This window comes from Lepidochelys kempii, chromosome 17 (assembly GCF_965140285.1).
Source record: "Lepidochelys kempii isolate rLepKem1 chromosome 17, rLepKem1.hap1, whole genome shotgun sequence".
NCBI lineage: Eukaryota > Metazoa > Chordata > Testudines > Cheloniidae > Lepidochelys > Lepidochelys kempii.
In genome coordinates, this window is record NC_136396.1 from 9560873 (window position 1) to 9581537 (window position 20665).

The 20665-nt window shown below is 47.0% G+C and overlaps 1 protein-coding gene and 1 long non-coding RNA gene across 2 annotated transcripts in view; both read left to right on the plus strand.

Moving 5' to 3' along the window:
* Positions 1 to 20665, plus strand: part of KSR1 (kinase suppressor of ras 1) — a 117099-nt gene that overhangs the window by 25414 nt on the left and 71020 nt on the right. The window lies entirely within an intron of this gene.
* LOC144929528 (uncharacterized) lies at positions 6416 to 17972 on the plus strand. The gene is made up of 4 exons (XR_013634793.1): positions 6416 to 6624; positions 9405 to 9488; positions 10828 to 11071; positions 11449 to 17972. It is a non-coding gene; the product is annotated as an uncharacterized LOC144929528 (long non-coding RNA).

A 20665-nucleotide genomic window follows, 5' to 3' on the forward strand; every position in this document is an offset into this window, starting at 1 on the left:
ACTAGAAGGCCAATCTGTCCTTTTTTGGAGGGATTTCTGAATCCAACCCTTGTGTAATGTAGTGTGGTTGGGAAGGGGCTCCATAAACAAACCGTTGTCTGCTCAGTCATGTGGATTTACTCATGCAGAATTGGCAGAGATCAAAATTGGCCGTTTCTCTTTGTCAGCGGTGTGAGGAGTCCTAGCATGTGTGGCTCAGTGTACCTGGCTCACAGCCCATCAAGTCTCTGATTATTTTGAACGATCTCTGGATAGCCCAGAACATGAGCAGACCAACTGTACTAGCTTGAGCCTGTTGGAGCTTGGACACAGGCTCCAACGTCTAACGTGTAATTTCACTTTTTCTGCTCTAGTGATCAAAGAGCCTGATCCAAAGCCAAATTGAAGTAAAAGGAAAGACTCCCTTTGACTTCTATGGCCTTTCGATTAGGTCCCAATTGAGTAGGTGCATACTAATAATTCCAAACCCTAAAATTATGCATAGGGACATACAATGTATATTAACCATCCCCCCCCCCCCGAAGTGAAATAACTACTTTTGGGCTTTCTGTTGTAGCTAAAAATTATTTCATTTGCCAAGAAAACACACAAGTTTCTAATACAGAAATTAGCCTTTTATCCCTCAGTTGGGAAAAGAGTTCCTACCTTGTGGCTTTCATATAAAGGTGAATTTTGTTTTTTTTTTGTCAAGAGGGTTTCCTTCTGGCTGTAGGCCTGATTCTGTGCAGCCAGAATGACTGGTTCAATTGACTGCAACAGATGTTTGGCTATTCACTTTGCTTGAATGCAGCGGGAGTTTTTTGGGTGTGTGAAGGATAGTGTCTTCGGGCTAGTTAGTTAGAACAAACCAGCATCCCACACCCAGCAACAACCTTAGAACACGGTGAATGGCAGGACTCTGTAATGCATTTGTTTAGGCTCCAACAGATGCTTTCAGTGTTCTGCGGCTTTGATGTGTTTAGGCCCACCCATTGCCAGGAAAATCCATGTGATTAGTGCAGTGAGTTGAAAACCACAATGTTCATCTGCCCAATAGTAGCTTCCCAGCCTAAATGTGTGTTTCATTTTATTTATTGAAAGAAATTATTACACTGAGTGACACATGCCTGCAAACCAACATCTGAGGGCATTGGACAGTCACGCGCCTCATTTAGCCAACTATTTCTGCATTCAAGGTTTTTGTTTGTTGTGGATTGTCTTTTGCATGTAGCAGAATCCTTCCTCTTTATTTCACAAAAGGTTTTCTTAGTGCAGTTCAGACACTTTTTTTTTTTTTTTGATTCCTGCCCCTGCCCTGGATGTCATGTGAATCAACATCCAGGTCTCAATGTGCTAGGCTCTGTACATACATTTAGTTAGACTGTGAGCTCTTTGGGGTAAGTTCTCTTCTCCTCCCCCCCCCCCCAAGGTACATATAGCATCTAGCGTGTACACACACGCGCAACAGATTTCAAGAGCTCCCTCCCACCCCAATCCACTCCTCTCAAGATGCCCATAACTACAAGCAATTTGCATATATTGATTTTTAAGGATCTTGGGACCTGGATAATTACCTGAAACAGGTGCAGCAGAAGGAGGAAGCTCAGTGTTTGTCCTTGAACACTGTTTCATCCTTCATAGCATTTGCTTTCTGTCGGGAAAGCAGCCCTGCTCCTCGACTGGTGTCACTCAGTAGCTGTCTTATCAGTGCTTGAACCTGCTGGTAACTAATAGTAGTTTGATCATTAATTCGACTTCCTGATAATACAATAGGGCTATTTCATCCCTGAGTTGCTCTGGGAAGCTACAGTCTAGCAAGTTGGGCTGCTCAGGCTTCCATTGAGGTCAACAGAGTTGCACCAACTTAGGGCCAAACCTTGCCCTGCTGTAAGTGTTCAGTTGTTTTGTGATGTCACATGGCTGGGTGAGGCTGAAGGGGGAAGTGGGCTGGCAGTCTAGACACTGCAATGCTGAATGCCCTAGCAGAAGCGAGTAATCAACTAGCTGCTTGTGTTTGTTGGTAGGAGGCTGTTGGCTTAGTTACCGAAATGCAGTGTGGGGAGACAGGGAGATGGTGTGGCTGGTGAAAACTGAAAGGAAAGCACGTCTTGGAATTCACCGCCACAGTGGGGATTAGCAGCCGATCTTCTAATAGCATCTTCTAATAGGATCTCACAGTGCTTTTATAAACACTAATTACATTAGCCTCCACGCAGCACCCCCGTGATGTGGTGAAGTCTCATTCCCATCTTCCAGCAGAGGCCCTGCAGTTAGGTGAGTTAACCAACGTCATGCAGGAAATTGGTGGTAGAGGAATAAGAGCCCGCACGGGTGTTCTACCAGCATAAGTGTATTCTGTTTAAATTGACGCTTTAGCTTTTACCAGTATGTTTCCCAGATGGACAAGCCCGTTGTTCCTCAGCTGGGGTAAAGCAATGTTCCAGGGGAGTTATGCCAATATACACCAGATGAGGTTGTGGGGGTGGGGGAGGGAATTTGGTTTGCTCAGCCTAATTATCCAGGCCCCAAGATCCTTTAAAAAATCAATTTATGCAAATTGCTTGTAGTTATGGGCATCTTGGGAGGAGTGGATTGGGGTGGGAGGGAGCTCTTTTGAAATCTGTCGTGTGTGTTTGTCTGTCTTTCCCTGAGTGGTTTAACCTAGCAGTAAAAGACTAGTTACATGTGTTCTAGTCTTTTAGGGCACAACCTCCTTTAATTCCCATGGGCCACTTCTCTCCTCTAAGCCCACTGTGCATAAACATGAAGGGTGGCTTTTCTCACAGAAGTGCACAGTTGAGTGATCTCCTAAAATGGGCAAATCAAATGCCCCAAGCAATACTTTAAATACTCTCTGACGCTGAATGAAAATGTCACATCCCTGGTTGATGTATCCTCTGACAGAGAGTGCTGTTTGATACAAGCTGCTCTGCTAAAATAACTGTTTTGAGCACCCACCCTCCCCCTTGTGTTTGCTGTATTTCAATTAAGTGACTTGGTACATTCAGTAGGTAGAATGTGACTGCTATGAAGACAGACTGGGGTGGGTCTTCTTTTTCTGGTGCTGGACAAACCTGCAGGATGTGGAACTTTGAACTGTATCCATTGCTGTTCCCGTTACATTACTGGAAAGTGACTAAGTACTCTTGAAGATGGATTTGGCTTTCCTGTTTCTGTCACATTCCTTTTGCAGCTTAGGAATTACAGGAATGGCTCTGTCTATTGTTTTGTGGTGCCTTGCTTTAATAGTGGATGGTTAGTGCTGAGGTGGAGGGCATGCAGCTGAGTTTATCTTGGGTTGAATCCCAAAGTGGTTAGAACAGGGACTTTCCTTCAGCAGCCTGAAGTGTGAAGAAGCTCAATTGTAGGTTTTGTGAGGGTGGAAATAATTGTGTGTGAGATGTGCAGTGGAAGGTTACTTCTCTGATGTCAGGCCAGTATTTTACTAAGAAATCACTTCCCCTAAAACCAAGTTAGAGGAACGTATCTAACGTTGGTTTGCACCTTGTGCACTTGCTCTGTGAAAGTTGAGGCAGAACTTGGTCTAGACTCTAGAAGTTGCACAATTAAATGTATATTATCTTAGTTATTGCACCCAAAGTTATGTGCAACAAACAAATGCAAAACAACCCCCGCCCCCCCCCAAAAAAAACCTATTAGTGGAGTGTTATTAATCAGTATTTTTCCTCTTAAGTACTCTGTTTGATCTACAGATATTCTTCTTCTGCAGAATCTGATCTCTGTTGATCTTGAAAAGTCTTTCTGTACTTAGATGGGATAAGCTTCCCCCCCTACTAATAGCACTGCTTTTCACCCATTAATCTCAGTGCTTTTTATGCAGGCGGGTCAGTATTATACCCATTTTATAGATGGGCAGAGTGGAGGGGCATGGAGACACAGGGAGGGAAAGTGTCATGTTCAAAGTTTCACAGTGATGGAACTAGGAACAGAACCCCCATCTCCCTGACACTTTGAAGGGCTTTAATTTTCCCTTTCCGGTAGGGTACATCGGTGGCCAACTTCATCCTAGCCTGATGTAATGCCTTGATTACAGTGTAGTTGCATCAGAGATTAATTTCTTCCCTGACCTCCAAAAACTTAATTGCCTTGGCTCTTGGCCTGCTCTATTACTTCCTTGTTTGTTCCTCTTTGTGTGTGTCTGCTTTTCTATTCTAGGCACTCAGCCCTGCTGTAAACTTGAGAACTTTTGACTCTTCCTGGTTTTTCTTTTTAGAGGTTACCTGTTTAGGTGGCAAGAGATTCCTTACCTGATGCTGTCACCTGTGCTACTGGAATGCTTAAACATTGCAATTAATGATTTGAAAATTGCATTCACTATGTTTGTTTGAGGCCTTGTTCTTTTCACTCAATGTTTTTTTTTTTTTAAAGTTTAAAAATGTTGACAAACTTTTGACTGTCAAATTATGTTTTCAGTAGAGTCCCTTTAAAACTTGCTACAGAAAATTCTAGACTAATTTTAGTAATTAGTAATTTAGAATTTAGTAATTCATGACTACTGAAATGTATCCTTCCATTTTTTTAAAATCCAATAATTATGCATTTTATATTGGGTGTCAGTGTACAGGATTTTTTTTAATTGCTTGTGTTAGCAACAAACTGGAACATTTGCAAGCCCATATGTTTTATGTAAAAGTGTCTCTTAGCATTTTCATCACAGGCTTGAGTCATTTAATGCCTGGAAGGTTTATGTGATGAATTTGGAGATGCTCTGTAATAATAATAAAACCTAGTTCTTACATAGTATCTTTCATCAGTAGATCTAACAGTGCATTATAGCCATTTTACAGAAGGCGGGGGACTGAGGGAGGTTAAGTGACTTGCCAAGGGTCACCCAGCAGGTCAGTGGCAGAGCTGGGAATAAAATCCAGGTCTCCTGAGTTCCAGTCCAGTGCTCTGTACCCTAGGCCATGCTGCCTCCCATGACTTTTTTTTTTTTTTTTTTCTGGTTATTGCGGGTGTTTATGACCAGAACTTTCATACAGTAAACTCTATGAATATATTGGTTTTATTTAATAGGAGACTATCTAGAAAAACAAGCATGGAAGGAAAGAATAGCTCAAGCTAAGCCACTTCTCAGCAAACACCCGAGTGCTGTTAAGGGACAATGTGTGTTGGAGAAGAAGGATTCTAAATACTTTGTTCCTACTGCAAAATAAACCGTGCTTTGGTTTAAGAAGGCTGTCTGATTACTGTGTACCACTGCTCAGACTCCCAAAGGGAAGAATCGCAGGTCCCGCTGGGGAAAGCACAGTGGTTACACAGGGTGCTGTAGCCCAGGGCTTGCTCTAAGAGGAGGAGAATCCTGCGATTCCACCCCAGGAGGGCTCAAGGCCTGACACTTGAGGGTATGCACTCAGAGACAAGACAGGGGACAGGTGCAGCTATGAGGCAGTCACACTGACATGGTTAAGTGACCTGTCAGGAAGTTAGTCTGGTTTCAGTCTCAAGCCACTGCTCTAGTTGGTGCTATTTAACCACCTTGTTGGCAGCCTTAGAAAAGGTGCCAAGGATTAAGGGCTTGATCCAAAGCCTCTTGAAGTCAATTGAAAGACTCCCAGGTCTATAAAATCATGACTGGTGTGGAGAAAGTAAATAAGGAAGTGTTATTTACTTGTTCTCATAACACAAGAACTAGGGGCTACCAAATGAAATTAATAGGCAACAGGTTTAAAACAAACAAAAGGAAGTATTTTTTTCCACACAACGCACAGTCAACATGTGGAGCTCCTTGTCAGAGGATGTTGTGAAGGCCAAGACTATAACAGGGTTCAAAGAAGAACTAGAAAAGTTCATGGAGGATAGGTCCATCAATGGCTATTAGCCAGGATGGGCACGGATGGTGTCCTTAACCTCTGTTTTCCAGAAGCTGGGAATGGGCAACATGGGATGGATCACTTGATGATTACCTGTTCTGATCATTCCCTCTGGGGCACCTGGCATTGGCCACTGTCGGAAAACCGGATACTGGGCTAGATGGACCTTTGGTCTGACCCAGTGTGGCCGTTCTTGCGTAGTTAGCTCAGTGGGCTTTGGAGCAGGTGCTAAAAGTGCCATGGAGATGGATTCTCACCCTGTAGGTCAGGGCGAGGCAGCATACAGGCATGTTGCACTGCAGCTGATCATGCTCTGCCAGTTCTGTGGCTAGATGTAGCACTTTGGTTTCCAGGGCTGTGGAAAGCTACGTAGACTTTAATGGGGAGGGGGATGGAAGAGGGAGAATCCCCCAGAAGATGAACGCAAAACCACAGAGAAGGTCATTAAATCCACATGAGAGATGGCTCTATTTAACATGCCCCTTCTGTAAAGGAAGGGGCTAACTTTTTTTTTTTTTCTTTTTTATAACCTTACCGTGTGCACATGCTTGGTGGCGTCAGCACTTTCTGTGAGCAACCTAAGGCTGAATAATCCAGGGTGAAGCATTGTATATTCACACAGTTAGTTATTACTCAGCTGCAGGTGGGCGGGGGGGATGGAGAGCCACCTTCATTGGTTCAGTGCCCCCTCCACCCTGTGCCACCCACAAGAAGGGCTGTGGTAGGCCCGGGGGAGTGATCTCAGTAAGCATGATGCAGGTTAAGGCAGTTAATGGATTGACTGCAGTCTTCCCTGTGCTTAGAAGGCAAGGTAAGTAGAGAGCTGAAGGTTCCAAATTCTAGGTTAATAGCAGGGGCTGTGGTTTGCTATCGTTCCCTTTAGAGGAGAGGGTTCCTGCCACCAGCCAGGTGAATGTCTGTCTGATGTATGTCTAACGGAGATTTAAGGCGCTTCTGGAGCGGATTAGAATCGAAACAGATTTTCGGGCAATTGTTACATGGCTTGATATGAACTTTTTTTGGAGGCAGGGGACAGAGGGTGGAAGTTGGGATGTAGTATGGAGGCGTTAGGACCAAGCCATATGAAAGATTTCCTTTGTGATGTGTACATATACTCTCCACATCACTTGTGGTGGCTGTTCTGGCGGATGGGGGGTGGGGACAGGGCGGGACACCTATGCCAGTAAAAAGACTGTCTCCAACACAATGAAATGACAGCAGTCTGTAATGGGAAGAAGCTAGTGGGTTTTGCTCAGTCAGGTGATTGGCTTGCAGAGCAAATGCCTGGTGATTATGTAGCCACCAATAGCTTCCAACTTGCAGAAAGAGTGGTCATAGACCTTAAGGTCAGAAGGGACCATCACAATCATCTAGTCTGTCCTGCTCCATGCAGGCCACAGAACCTCACCCACCCACTCCTGTAATAGAGCCCTAACCTCTGGCTGAGTTAATGAAGTCCTCAAATCATGATTTAAGGACTTCAAGTTACCATATGTTCAATTCCCTAGCTCAGTTCCATACAGAAGATTCTGGGTCTTGGAGATGCTGCTTGTCTTGCGCTGTGTGTGTGTGGCTTTGTTACTTTCACTCCATGAGGCCCCTCTTGTGTGAATTTGTAATCTTCCCCAGGGTAGGCCCTTCCCCTGAAGGTGTTAACATCCCTCTCTGCCCCGTACTTACAAGCTTGCTGCTGTCACTGCCTCAGAACTTGTTTTTGCTCCAGCTGGAAGCATCTTAGCGGAAGGGCAGGTGAGCAGAGTCCAGTGTTGATCCATGGGTCACTCACCGAGGAGTGCTGGCTGCAATGTGGTTAATTCACCTCTTTCCTGCCCAGAGACTTGGCTGCATCCTTTATGTAGCCCACAGTGGCTTGGAGCCGATTGCCCCAAGTTCATTTCCAGATGTGATTGCAGGGCAGTGTCGGGGAGGGTAAAGCTACCCAGAGAGCATACTGCATTTGAAGGCATTATTTAAAAAAAACAAAACCAAAACAAAAAACTTAGAATCCATTTTAATGTGAGAAAGTGTTCCCTACTATAGACTGGGAAAGTAATCTAAATTTGATCCACTGCATGGGCCTGAATCAGTGCTCACCTTTTTCCATTGACTTAAACAGAGTAGTTCCCATATACTGCTGCAAGTGAGATGTCTCTCAAAGTCTGCATTCTTTTTATGGGTGTGCAGAATCTAGCGCTCTTTCTGTTCTTCAAACCACACAGCAAGTGGCAATGAGGTAACTGCTCAGCACGGTGCATAAATTACCTCCTCTGGCTGAAGTTTCTCACCCTGATTTTAGCAAGGTACTTGCGCTTAGAGTCAGGCATTATGCCCATGATTCAATGAGACTACTCACCTGCTCAGAGTTAGGCATGTTCTTAAGTATCTTGCTGAACTGGTCAGACGCCAGCATCTCTTAGCCTAGGTCTGGCTATTCTCAGGTTTTTAATAGGCCTGAGCACCTCACGTCTGCTGCTGTGCACAAGTCAGCTGGTTTTCTGATTGGGGTACATAACCTGCAAAGGAATGCGATAAAGATGAAAAAAATCAGATTCTGATGGCATAAATGTGTAGCTCAGTTGAGGTCCGTGTAACCAGCTGGTATAAACCAGATTAAAGGTCTGAATGCAGGTGTTTGGTTTTTTTATTATTATTAGTTTGATTGCAGTTAAGGGGAAAAAAATCCCTTTTTAATAGCAAAGATCAAGTCAAGATCTAGAATTTTTAAGCAAGTCAAGTGATGAGTTCCTAGAAGACTTGTTGGATATTGGAATTTTCAAAAGGAGGCTGGATGGTTTAGACACAGCAAATCCTGCATTTTGGCAGGGGGTTAGACTACACCCTTGTGGTCCCTTCTAACCCTATTGCTCTATGATTCTAAGAGGCCTGGTTAGGTAGTTTGTTCCCCATATCATTTGGATTGTAAGTTCTTTGGAGCAGGGCCAATCTTGTTCTATGTTTGTCCTGTGCTCAGCACAGTGGGGTCCCAGTTACTGACTGGAGCTCCTCGGTGCAACTGCAGTATAAATACATAATAGGGCAATGTTCTCAAACATTAGCAACCTGAGGACCCGTATTTTGATTGAAAAAAATTTTCAGACCCCCAAGCTGGCAAATTTTCCCCAGGGGGCTGCTCAGCTCCAGACACTGTCTCTACTTCACCCCTGCACCTCCTCTTCTCTGCCTCTCCACCCCCACCCCTGAGCTTGCCCCATCCCCACTTCTCCCCCTCCCTCCTGCATGCTGCTAAACAGCTGTTCCATGGCATGGCATCCAGGAGGCACTGGGAGGGAGGGGAAGAGTTGATCAGCGGGGCTGGCAGCCCAGGACATGACTCGCAGACCCCCTGGAATACTCTTGCAGACCCCAGTTTGAGAACTGCTGTAATAGGGATTTCCAGATGCCACGATGAGGAGCACCTTGTGATTCAATACTGATTGGAATAACATCCCCCATGTTTGGATCTGTGGCCATGTTTCTGTAGTGGGTTTTGAGGTGCAGCGTGCATATTGTACACCGTTCTGATTTTGCCATTCAGTACTGCCTGGAGATGCCCTGGCAACTGCCCTGACCTATTTCCATTGCCTCATTCAGGATGGTACCTGCCCGTGGCTCTGGAAAACAAAGGCTCAGGAGCCGTGTGGAAATCAGTGTCCTATGAGGCCGTTGAATGCAAAGGTAGAGTTCATTGAGGCAATGTGGCACATGATCAAAGAGTATAATGAGGAAGGGCTGCCTTGCAGCTGGACAGACAGGTCCCTGGAGTTTCCAAGTTCCTCATCCAATGCAAACAGAGGCTATTCATGAACTGGTTAGGGTTGGATCTTGCAAGGGATAAGGGCTTCCCACGTGATCAACAGCTCTGACCCCAACATAGAGGTCAGTGGGAGTTTCAGGGTTTGGGCCCTTTTGTTAAGGGGAGATGACACGAAAGAGGATATTCCCTCTAAATCAGCGGGGCCACTTGTGTGGTAGGGCAGTACTCACTAGTCTGAGACAAAAGGGTGTTGGAATCGGGCCGCTGTTCAGCATGGCACATAGATGCAGTAAGTGTTACTTGAGCTCTAGTCCTACACCGAGAAGTATCTGGCAGAGCCCCACTGACTTCATTTGGCCCATATGGTTCCCCATGCAGGGGTAGGGGCCTTAGATTGCAAACTCTGTGTGGCAGGGGACTGTCCTTTGCTCTGTGGCTGTACGGTGCCTGGCACAAAGGAGTTCCCTGAGCCGGGACTGGGCCTCCGAGGAGCAGAATTACTGTTTTATTATTTCTTGTGACTTCTGCACTAATAAGTGGGGAACAGAATCCCCATGTCCTACCCCTCCCGCTCCATAGCGTGTGTGGGGTGGGGGGGGAGGAGGTGCATGGAAGGAGCCATCCAGAACGCTTGGCACTCTGGATGCAAATTTCAAAACACAAAATGGAATCCAGCTTCAACCCCATCCGCTGACAGGCAGCAGAACGTGCAGATGTAACCCACTCTCTGCGGCAGCCCGCACAGACAGGTCAGGGTTTCTTTTGAGTTATAGGAGGGGAGCTGTTCCTGAGCTGAAGACCATTTCTGGATCATAGTCTATTGCCACCCCCTTGTCTGTCAAATCCAGGGGGATCCAACCTGAGCACCTTTGCTGAACACAGCGCTGAATAAACCAGATGAGCTGTGACACTCTGCTCGCCGAAATATACCCCCCCCCCCACGCCTCTTCACTAAAGCATGTGGGGTTTGTGATCCAGAGTTTCGGTTGAAAGCCTGTTTCTAGACATGGTGGTCTTGGTGCCTGTCTGTCCCTTGGGCTGTGCTGTAAGTCTACTGCACGCTCCCTGGCAGCTTGGCTGCTGCTGGATGGCTGGGGGTGGTTTTGAAGTACGGTAGGAAAAATGAACTTCAGAGGGGAGGGGAAAGGCCAATGGGTGTCCAATCTGGGTTTGGTGTTCCTGGGAAGGGAAGGCAGCTGGGATGAGCAGGAAGCACAATATTGTTCCCATTTGTAAACCCACTTATTAATTATTTACCAGGGTCCTATTGGAAGGGAGAATAAGGTTTAATGATCCATGGAGTTCATCTTCCTGTACAGGCTGCTAATTATTTTGGAAGTGTCCTTCTCTGCAAAAGCTCTGCTGACCACCACCTCTTGAACTAGCAGTCGCATCTCTCGTGTGCTGCTTTGGCTTCACTTCAGGACATTGTGCGGAGAAGGAGCTCAGGAAACTTACTCTAAAGCCAACTAGCTGGCTCCAAATCTCTTATCCTCGCAGCCTGGTATGGCACTTAATGTGTTTAGGGGTTTTGTTGTTGGTTTTTTTTTTTTTTTTTATATAATCAAAATGAAGCAATTGCAGTGTAGCTCAAAAGCATTTTGTAGAGAAGTTTTTAATTCCTCCCCCCCGCCCCCGAATCCCAAACTGCAGTTTGGGATACTGACTTTTTATAAAACAAAGCTGTTCTGCTCTCTGAGGAGATGCTTGTGAAAATGTGGCAGGTTGCCACATTCTGGTTGAGCAATTTCCTATGGGGGACAGTATTTTTAAAAACATGCTTCCCTCAGCCATCTTCCCTCCCCTTTCACCATTACAGTAACCCTCTTCCCCCCCTCCCCTCACCCCCCAGCTCTTAGCCCAGAATATTTCTTCTTTTAGGATGACTGTTTGGATCTTTTCGGAAAAACCCTGAAGGCCAGATCCTCAGTGGGTGTCCCTCTGCACCGTTCCATTGAAGTTTTAACCTTTCTTGATGGGAGTGGAGGAAGGTGCAGTCTTCAGTCAAGAACACGATTGAAAAGCCCTCTGAATGCTCATTTAGTAAAATGTCAAAAATATCTAAGGCCTGTTGTAGTAAGAACCAGCCCAGAATGCTGTTCCCTAGCACACAGACTACTTGGCAGCCTTTCTGCACCAGTGTCTCTCCCTGTGCAGTCTCTCCATGCTGGTTCAGTTGCTTTTGAGCCTTCTATGTCTGTGCAAAGGGGATAGGGACAGACAGACACGCAAAGGATTTGCCCTTATTGTGTGACGGCTGCCTTCCTGGCCAGCGTGTTGGGTCTGGCTGAGCTGTTACAGCTCGAGCTCTGTACCTGGTCATTGTAACAATTCCTATCCTCAGTGGATTGGCATAGAGAGGGAGTTGGAACACAATCACCAGTGGGTTACTTGAGCAACATGGATCTCATAAGTGATCCATAAGACGTTCTTGGCAACCACCCAATGACCTCTTTCTGCCCCAAATGGCAAAACTCCTCTTTTTTTTTTTTTCCTCATGTCTTTTATAGATCAAAAAGACCAAGTTGGAATTTTCCAGTGAACCTAGGGGAGTTAGGCACCCAAGCATGATGACTTTCAATAGGATGTTGGTGCTTACCTGCCTCTGGCTCACTTTTGAAAAGTCAAGCCTAAATATTTTAAACAGATGAATCCCCAAAACTGCCCAGTAAATGTGGAATGTTGGTTGGCTAGAGCTAAAATCTGAAAGCTTAAGAAATGAATTTATACCAGACATTCAGAACCATCAGCTCACTGGCAGAGAAACACAAGATAGAAGCCCTTTGTTTTTGTCTACTGCCATATCCATTACAAAATGATATGCACAGTGGTTACAATGGCCTTTTTATTTTTCCCCCTAAGGTTTGTTTGTTTGTTTTGTTTTTTGTTTCGGTAGCTGTGTCTGAGCAGCGCACTAGGAAGTCATCTGAGAAAGAGCTGCTGCAGAAATCCTGAACCCCAGGGACTGCCAAATTGATTCTCCCGTTGATAATCATAGGGGTTATTTTTAGCAGAAAGTGATAATTAGCCGTATGTGTTGCAGAAGAGGGGACAAAGGAGATGAGATGGATGCTGGGAAGGATGTTTCCAAAGGAGAGCATGGGGTGTCGGGAGTGAAAGACAAGATCTTTGAAAGCTTTTAACAGAAAACACTGAGGGCTTGATTCTCATTAACACAAAGGCGCCTTTGCACCCACTTTAAGGCCTTTTAAACAACACTCTGACAGCATAAAGGGGCTATAAAGACTGGCTTTCTCAGTCTAACTACTGGTGTAAATGAGAAGGTTTTATACCAGTATCATTATGTTGGTTAGGGATGTGATGGCTGTATTTTTTAATCTCTTTATGTTACTGTGTGACAGAGTTCCTCCTCTACCTTGGTGGGTCTTGCACTTATTGGCGGATTTGCTCGCCTTGGAGCTTCACGGCAGCCCTCAGCGTGGCCATTTTTCTGAACCCACAGTCCAGTTCAACTCCTCCTGTGTCTGACCAGGAGTTGAGAGGGAACCCGGGCCTGCCCTCTACTCCGGGTTCCAGCCCAGGGCCCTGTGGAATGCAGCTGTCTAGAGTGCCTCCTGGAACAGCTGTGTGACCGCTACAACTCCCTGGGCTACTTCCCCATGGTCTCCTCCCAACACCTTCTTTATCCTCACCATAGGACCTTCCTCCTGGTGTCTGATAATGCTTGTACACCCCAGTCCGCGTTCTTGCTCCCAGCTCCGCCCGCACGCACCACAAACTGCAGTGAGCTCCTTTTTAAACCCAGGTGCCCTGATTAGCCTGCCTTAATTGATTCTAGCAGCCTCTTGATTGGCTGCAGGTGTTCTAATCAGCCTGTCTTAATTGTCTCCAGAAGGTTCCTGACTGTTCTGGAACCTTCCCTGTTACCTTACCCAGGGAAAAGGGACCTACTTAACCTGGGGCTAATATATCTGCCTTCTGTTACTCTCCTATAGCCATCTGGCCCGACCCTGTCACAACTGCTATAGCTTATTTTGCTTCCTGAACTGGGATAAGCATATCTGGATAAGTGCTTTTGTACCACTAGAAATGAGCTAGCACTAGGGTTGGCCAGAAATCAAGAATTGAGTTTTCCACATGGGAATAAAAATGGGATCTTTTCGGGGGGGGCGGAGGAATAGTTTTCTTGACCATCTCACCCTAGAATAGCCAGTCCCTCAGTGGTAAGGGGACTCGTATGGGAGACCTGAGTTTGTCCCTGTCAGGAGCAGCGGACGTGCTCTGAAAGTGGTGCTGGGGCGGGGGGGGCCCTACAGGTGCCTGAACCATGGCCCTGCCTCTTCCCCTCAAGACCCACCCCCATTCACTCCTCTCTGTCACTCCTGTCACTCACCGTTATGGCCGGTAAAAAGTGGGAGGGCCATGGCCCTGTTCTGGTGCCCCTGGTCCCTGTTCTTCCTGATTTTGAAGCAGGGACTCGAACCTGCATCCTTCATATTCTAGCCAAGTTTCCAACCCCCCACCAGGCTACTGGCCATGGCGGGATTGTTTTCTCTGGTTTGGATGAAAATTCCATCCTGGACTTGAAGCCTTTTCAACCAATAGTCTACAGCAGCAAATTCTTCTTATGTAGCCAGAGCCTAACTCTGCTCTCACTTACACTAGGAAAAAACCTAGTGTAACTCCACCGAATTCAGGGTTGAGCGAGGGCTGGTCTTCACACTGCTTTGGTAATGATTGAACTCAATTTGTGGAAATACATTATACCATTATACACACCTTTTATACTGGTATAACTACATCCATGCTGGGAGGAGGTTGAGAGAGGGGGTGTTGAACTGATTGAACTGTATAGTTCAAGTGATACCAAACAGCTGTGTAGACAAGCCCTGTGTGAGAGCAGAATGAGCTCCCTAATGAACCAGTATTTCCTGGCTGAGCATCTGTGTGCAGAAACGAAGCTGCTTAGAATGGTCCCAGAAAGCAAGAGGCAGAAGCAGGCCGCGTGACCACGCATCTATCATCCCGTGCTTCACCAGCCCTAAACTAGGATGCAAAGTGACTGGGAATGTGCTTGGTGGAGTGAACTCCCAAGATGCCTCTCCGAGCCGTGCTGATTACTGGGGCAAGATGATGGCAAGGCACGCTCTGCAGTAGAGTGCAGTAAGCAGAGCTGGAGAAATATTACAACCGGCTAACTAGAGTGGGCAGGATTCGCCAAAGCCTCTTGGCGGGGCACAAAGACAATCCAGTTCAGAGGGCCAGACTCAGATTTTGATTATGCTGTGTTTTATACCACTGTAATCTCACTGGTTGCTGTGGATTTTCACAGGGCTAACTGATATCTGGCCTAGTAAGTCTAAAATTTGGAAATCCCAGAGCTTGTGTTTTTTGGTGTTTTTTTTTTGTATGCGATACATACAGACACATTAAGAAAAGGAGTACTAGTAGCATCATAGAGACTAACCAGTTTATTTGAGCATGAGCTTTCACCCAAACCACACCCCACGATCCATCGTCTACAGCCAAGCTCTGCGATACAACCGCATTTGCTCCAACCCCTCAGACAGAGACAAACACCGACAAGATCTCTATCGAGCATTCTTACAACTACAGTACCCACCTGCTGAAGTGAAGAAACAAATTGACAGAGCCAGAAGAGTTCCCAGAAGTCACCTACTACAGGACAGGCCCAACAAAGATAATAACAGAACGCCACTAGCCGTCACCTTCAGCCCCCAATTAAAACCTCTCCAACGCATCATCAAAGATCTACAACCTATCCTGAAGGACGACCCATTACTCTCTCAAATCTTGGGAGACAGGCCAGCCCTTGCCTACAGACAGCCCCCCCAACCTGAAGCAAATACTTACCAGCAACCACACACCACACAACAGAACCACTAACCCAGGAACCTATCCTGGCAACGAAGCCCGTTGCCAACTGTGCCCACATATCTATTCAGGGGACACCATCACAGGGCCTAATCATATCAGCCACACTATCAGAGGCTCGTTCACCTGCACATCTACCAATGTGATATGTGCCAGCAATGCCCCTCTGCCATGTACATTGGCCAAACCGGACAGTCTCTACATAAAAGAATAAATGGACACAAATCAGATGTCAAGAATTATAACATTCATAAACCAGTTTGAAAACACTTCAATCTTTCTGGTCACTCGATTTCAGACCTAAAGGTCACAATATTACAACAAAAAGACTTCAAAAACAGACTCCAACAAGAGACTGCTGAATTGGAATTAATTTGCAAACTGGATACAATTAACTTTAGGCTTGAATAGAGACTGGGAGTGGATGTCTCATTACACAAAGTAAAACTATTCCTCTCCCCCCACCCCCCGCTCTCCTGCTGGTAATAGCTCATCTTAAGTGATCACTCTCTCCTTAGAGTCTGTATGATAACACCCATTTTTCATGTTCTGTGTGTATATAAATCTCCTCACTGTATCTTCCACTGAATGCATCTGATGAAGTGAGCTGTAGCTCACAAAAGCTTATGCTCAGATAAATTGGTTAGTCTCTAAGGTGCCACTAGTCCTCCTTTTCTTTTTGCGAATACAGACTAACATGGTTGCTACTCTGATATAGACACATTGCGTGTTGCTCAAACCCTCGCGGGGTCGAAGAGCTCAGGGCTCCAGCCCGAGCCTCAATATCTGCAATGATTTTTATAGCCCCATGAGCTCGAGTCAGCTGACACAGGCCAGCCCCGGGTGTTTTATTGCAGTGTAAATATACCCTATATTACAACAGGTGGACAAAACACACAGCAAGGGGAAAGAGGCATGCTAGGTGGTTTAGAGGCATTTGGCCATGAACCTACCTGCTTATGATCTCTAGGTGAAAGTGTTGCCTGTATTGGAAGAGGGCAAGATTTGCTAAACGATCTCTTTGGGGATGGGGGGGAACAGACCGTGAGAGCAGCTTTTTCATGTAGCGTCTGTTGGTGGAGAAATGTGGCCCTACCACCTTGCCAAAACCACTCCATTCTTTGTAGAGAGCAGAGTAATTTGGAGAGTGTTTTATGGACTGAGGCTTCACGGATTTCCCGTGACAGCAGGGGGTGTATGTCTGGAGGGATCTCTTGAGTGTGGGATCTGGAGTCGGCCTGTGTTTCCGTTCCTGTGGAGGAAACCTTACTTTTTCCATGTAAACCCTTTTTTTTTTTCCCTTGAAGCCTGCTTCATTCGTAGCTGGGGAGCGGAGACCTTCTTCAAATGCCCCAGGCATTGAGGCAACTGAGCACAGATTTTTGTTCCCTTCTGTTTGAAGCTCTGGCAGTAAGGCCCACTGCTTTGGAGAACTGGCTGCTAATCAGCCTCATTCCACAGCCAGGGCCTGGGGGAAGGCAAGGGACTGTAGTAACATAAGGGCAAAAAGACAGCTGAATGCCACAGTGACGAAGGCTGCAGGATAAAAGAGAGCAAAGAAAAAGAAATAAAATGAATTCAGAATTAAAAAAAAATTGGTGGGACTCGGGGCACCTTGAGAGTGCTAAGCACCCTTAAGTCCCACTAAAGACGGGGGCCCAGATCCTGTAAGGTATTTAAGTATCTAACTCCCAGGGGGGTGAGGTGCTTAAATACTTCAGAAGATCTGGGCTGGGTTGCTCAACACCTTTCAGGATCAGCCCCATAGCACCTATGAAAATGCAGGCCCTGAGTCCCTGCAGCTTCCATGTACTACGATCAGAGCTGTGGGTGCTCAGCGCCTTGCAGGATGAGGTTTGAACTAGGGAGGAGCAAGAAAGTGGTGAGAGCCTAGAATTATTCATTCCCTTCCTGACCTTGCTGGAGGAAATGTCAAGCTTTGTTAGCTGTAAATTCCGGTCCTTTATTTGCACTGGAAGTTGAAGCTTGCACAGAATTTTTTTCTTTAATTTCCCCTACTGTGCAATCCATGTCCACCTGTGAGTTTATATTTTGTGTGTGTGTGTGCCATCATAGACGTGATAAAATGTCTTCGAAGATAACCCTCTCAAGGTCTGGAATTTAAAAAGGGAGGCTGGGAGAGAGGTGTTTCTTGGGCATTTCCTCTCCAAATTATGAACCATTTATGATCCTCATCCCCATCGCTCCATTGCTTTCTGGCTGCAGTGATTGTAATGCTGAGGGCTTTTTGTTTTCTTTCTGGGAGGAAAGAGGCAATTGAACAGTGAAGGGAATGAAATTACAGTCCTACAGAGGCATGCGATTAACATGATCTCTGGGCCACATTCACCCCCTGGTGTGACTCCATGGGCTTGTGCCAAGGAGTTACTCTGATGATGATCTATTTTAAATTGCTCTAGCCTTTGAGTACCTTACAGTCTTAGGGCTTATCTATACAAACAGTTCACGGCAAGCTGGGGCGTAAATCTGTCACGCTCACATGCCGCTCGCTAATGGCCTGCATGGCAGCAGGGTCTGCACGCTAAAAGCTCCCTAGTGCGCACTGACTGACTCCCATTTCAAAGCGGGGTAGATCCGCGCGCACTGCGGCGCTTGCAGTGTGTGGCAGCAGCAGGGTCCACACAGACAGAGTGTGGTGGGCCGAGGCAAGGTAGACTTACACCCCAGCTTACCACGGTCAGTGTTGGGCTAGACAAGCCCATTTGACAGATGGGGAACTAAGGCACAGAGGGTATCTCTACACTCAAGTTCCCTCTAAGCTGCATGGTGGGGAGAGAGGCAATGCTCTCCCCCGGAGCACAGAGGGCTAGGGGGAGTGTGTGTGTTTGTTTTGTTTTCACCCTGAGACCCCTCCCTCATCCCAGGCCTGCGTCCCAGTCCAGAGCCCACAACCCCAGCCCTGAGCCCCCCTCCTGCACCCCAAACCACTCAGCCCCAGCCCCACCACATAACAAAAAATTCATTCCACACGTGGATGGGACCTTGCTCTACACAGCTTGAGGTGGTAAGCCTCCCGGCCTGGGTTGACCGCTCAGGTTGTAATAGCTGCGCAGGGCCCAAGCTCCAGCCTCTGCCACGGCGTCCGAGCACCATCGGCAGAGCGACTGGAGCTCTAGCATGAGTCCGGCTAGCCCAAGCCTGTCGACCCGGCTGGGGGACTCGCTGCCCAGGGCAGCATAGATGTACCCAAGGCCCAGATCCTCCAGGGCATTTGGGTACCTAATTCCCATTGAGTTAGGTGCCTAAATACCTCAGGGTGTAAGTGGCTTGCCCTAGGTCATGCAGGAAATCTGTGGCAGAGCAGGGTTTCCCAAGCCTGAGACTAGCGACCTAGTCGCTGAACTGCCCTTCTTCTCTAAATGATTACATGGTGGTAGCTCTGAAAGTCTCCAGTCAGGGATCAGAGCCCTGTGTACTAGGCACTGTAAGTGCATAGGGACCATTGATGTAAGGCAAAGTTCACCTCTGTTCAGGAGGGTCTCCACCATGCTTTCTACCCCTCGCTACAAAGCAGTTCCTGCCCCTGCCCCTTTTCCATGGGCCAGGAGGTCCCCAGAGTTAGTGGAACTGATGCAATTCAGCTGCATGTGGGTCTGGGCAGGATTTGAAACGGGCCGGGGTGTGTGTGTGAGAGAGAGAGAAAATTCATGGACTTGGTGCTCAGCTGCTGGTTGGTGGCATCCGGCAGGACGGGGCCCTACACGTAATAAATCCTGAAATGGAGACGTGGCATGTGCATTGGTTGCAGGGTGGATAAGAGAGAGAGGAATAAGTTGTAAGGCTAGGTGGGTCCTTTATGATGAAGCTGCAGCCCAGGCTTCCCCGTGATCCAGGCAGCAGGGGACGTATTCCCCACTGTTTCATATGGGAAACCCTACTGAGGTGAGCTAGAGAAAGGAGATGGGACACTTGGAGGAAAGTCTGAGAGTGAGCTGAAGATTGGATGCAGCAGTGGCAGAAATGTGCCCGAGAAACGTGAGGTGCTGCAAGTTCAGCCTCTACCCTCGTGGGGCTCTCCGAGCAGTTCTCCCGTGGCTGCGTGTCCCTCAGGTGACGAGGGAAGAGGGGGAGAGTTTCATTTTTTGCTGTGTGCCCAGGCAGAAGCCTTGGCTATTTAAGGCGAGGACACCGCCTGCTGCTGGGAGCATAGACGCCGGTGTTTCCATATGCTGAGAGACGGGTGAAGAGCATAGTGTTTTCCATTCGAGAAAGCGGCTTGATTTTTCCCCCTCACCTAGCTGGGCAGAACTCTGTGTAGCAATTTGCAGCTCTGAGTCTCCGAGGCTGGGAGCTTGAAAGGGGTAGGGAGGAACAGCGGATGGCCTCCAAGTGACCCAGAAATGACGCTATATGAATCATGTGACAGGGCAGAAATAACCGGCCACAGTAAGGCTTGGGTGACGGTTCTTGTTCGGGTGTCAGCTGGCGGCATGACTGAAGTTTCAAAGGAAAACCCAACTGTCTGCCCCTCTTCTTGTAACTAGCTGCAGTGTGAATTAGCTAAAGCAGCTGTGTGAATTTATTTTTTTCTCCAGAGGGGCTTCCCCCACCCACGTGCATTACAGGGCACTACTGGGCACTTGCTCTGGTGTGTTCTCACAGTTCTCTTAGCAACGCATTGAGAAACTGTTTCCTCTTTCATGAGCAAAACTGAAAGTCCCTCAGGCGCCTGTTGGATTTCTTTGTGCCGTTGCTGTGTACAAGGTTGGGATTAGAAAACCCCCAGGCCAGATTCTCAGCTGGTGTAAACTGATTGATTTAGTTCTGTGGCGCTAACACCAGTTCATACCAGCTGAGAATCCAGCCTTGCCTCCAGGTTCACAGAGTTAATATCGGTGGAGATGATGGGGCTCCATGAAAGAAACATAAATAATTTTGGAGGAGCTGGGCTTCTGAGCACCAATGTGAAATCCTTGTCCTACCGATGTTAACGGGAGCTTTTTCCATTCACTTCAGTGGAGCCGGGATTTCTCCTGCCACTAGCAGCAACAAGACCTACAACCAAACATGACGTGCCTGCTGTTAGCAACTGGCTTTAGAGCCGCATAACTAAAAGGCTGCTTTCAGTTCAGCTTTTCAGTCAGGTCTCTCATTCCCAGGTCCATGATGCAGTAGAGGCCTGAGTGCCTTGGCTTGTTAGGGTTTGTCTACACTGCCATCCCAGAGTGTGAGTACAGCTTCTGTAGACTTACCCAAGCTAGCTAGCTTAAAGCTAGTTCAT